Here is a 2,098-nt window from a genome sequence, read left to right on the forward strand (position 1 = left end):
AATAATTTCTAATTGAGAAATACCGAGATACCATTAAACCGCCGCTCCGAAAGTATCCTACGGAAGTGAAATCGGAAGCAAAAATGAGATAAAAATGATTCCCACAAAAAAAACAAGTTGACCCAAACGTTGTGAAAGGTAAGTGCATTTGGATATGGCTATGAGGTTAAATAAAAAGAAAATATTAAATATTTATATGTATTATTCTATTCCGCTCTAAAAATTTGAGAATGATCGATTGAAAGGATGAATTTTGACGAAGATTTTCTTGTAACGCATTGGAATCAGCAATAGCTATTAGTTATGGTGGATACAATATGTATAGTCAAGGGCATCTCAATGGAGGACAGATTAATTTGCAATTGTCTCGCTAGGTGCCGCTTCTGATCGATCCAGATTCTGTACTGCTATATCTCAAGATATAATGCGGTGATTTAACACAACCCATTGCGTTTACTTAGTGGAGCCGAAGGTCTTTTATATATTGGTAAAATAACGAGCGAGCTATATTAAGTCAATTGTTCTGAAATTTTTGTTTTTATTTTATGTAGAGCCCTAAAAAGTGGTTAAAGAGAATTAGGCCGTCTTGGGTAACGATACATAGTTTCTTTGTTCATATTTTTTAACAAAAAGTATTCAATGTGAGAAAAATGTATTTCAAAGCCGCTTATGATACAATGGATCGAAATCAGCTGTGACATATACTGCACAAAGACGGGTTCCAGGACAAACTGACACGATTCATCAAAACAACAATCGATCGAGTGATGTGTTACATCCGACTATCACGGGCACCCTCGAGTGCTTTTGAAACCCGGAAAATTTTATTGTAATTATAACAACTTAACCAAGGCAACTTTATAGTAAATGTCCGGTAATAGGCTAAAAATTGACCCCTATATACAACCCCTAAGCAGGAATAAAAACGACTTAAGCTATGGATCAAATGAAGAGTTGAACCCACTTTAGTTTGTGTGGTAATAAAAAAATGAGACTGGTCTAAAATAATGCAACAAACTTACGTAATCGTAGATCACCGGTTTCAAGTTATCTTGCGCAAATGATCTCTTACATCAGCTAGCATATTAAAACAATCATAACCATGCTATCTCTTGGCCACAGCATTCCAACAATTCCTTGCTAGCTACGATATAAGAAAATGCCTACTTACAGATAACCTGCTAGCAAGAAAAGTAAAAGTAACCCATTTCTCCTGACCAACTAACTCACAAGTTTATTGCTTCATTGCACCGCGTTGTCGCTGTAATAGCAACTACCCCAGCATGACGACTCCTAATCCGGTAAATGGTTAGCCAATTGCGCAATCCCCCGTGCTCTCCTTCCCATCAAGCAGAGCACTAACATGCATCGTTACACAGTGCAGATCTCCGCGGAAAAAAAACTCAAACGATCGTAACCCTAAACCTGTTCCCCGGTCATCGCTATCAACTCAACCAGTACCTACTTCCTTCTTAGTTGGGATCAGCCGGTGCTGTCACCGATTTCTGCACTACCATTTGCTTGGACCGTGTCGACCTATTATCGGAGGGACTTGGCCCAATTATGCAGTTTTCCGTATCGGTTGATTGGCCCAGTGATGCATCCGGAAAGTGCTGCTTGGTGACAGCTTCCCCTAAAACGGTCACAAGTCGAAGAACCGATCGGTTGGAGGCTATTAAACGCAAGCACAGAGCAGGTAACAGACCGCTGCGCCGCGCTACGGTTGACGACATCGATCACGGGTTATGCAACTGGGAAAAGAGAGTAAAAGCGACGATTGCGTTTATTATTTTCATTATGTACTTTTAATTTCGCCAGCATGTTAACCGGTGTAATCACCGGTAACCGTATTTTCCGCGCCATCCACACTCTGCTGCTAGAAGAACCGTGCGTAATACAACCAACGAACGTTTCCTGCGCGCTGCACTTGGAGGAAAATCTCGTCTCGATCGTTATCATGCATGGCGCCTAAGTATTCATTGCTATCGTGGACGGTTGTAGATTGATTCCAGAAATATTATCTGGTCGACGTGAGGGTGTTTGAACTACATTGTCAGTTGAGAATGCTCGTGATCAGGGTTGTATTATTATGGTAAGA

Source organism: Topomyia yanbarensis, chromosome 2 (assembly GCF_030247195.1).
Source record: "Topomyia yanbarensis strain Yona2022 chromosome 2, ASM3024719v1, whole genome shotgun sequence".
NCBI lineage: Eukaryota > Metazoa > Arthropoda > Insecta > Diptera > Culicidae > Topomyia > Topomyia yanbarensis.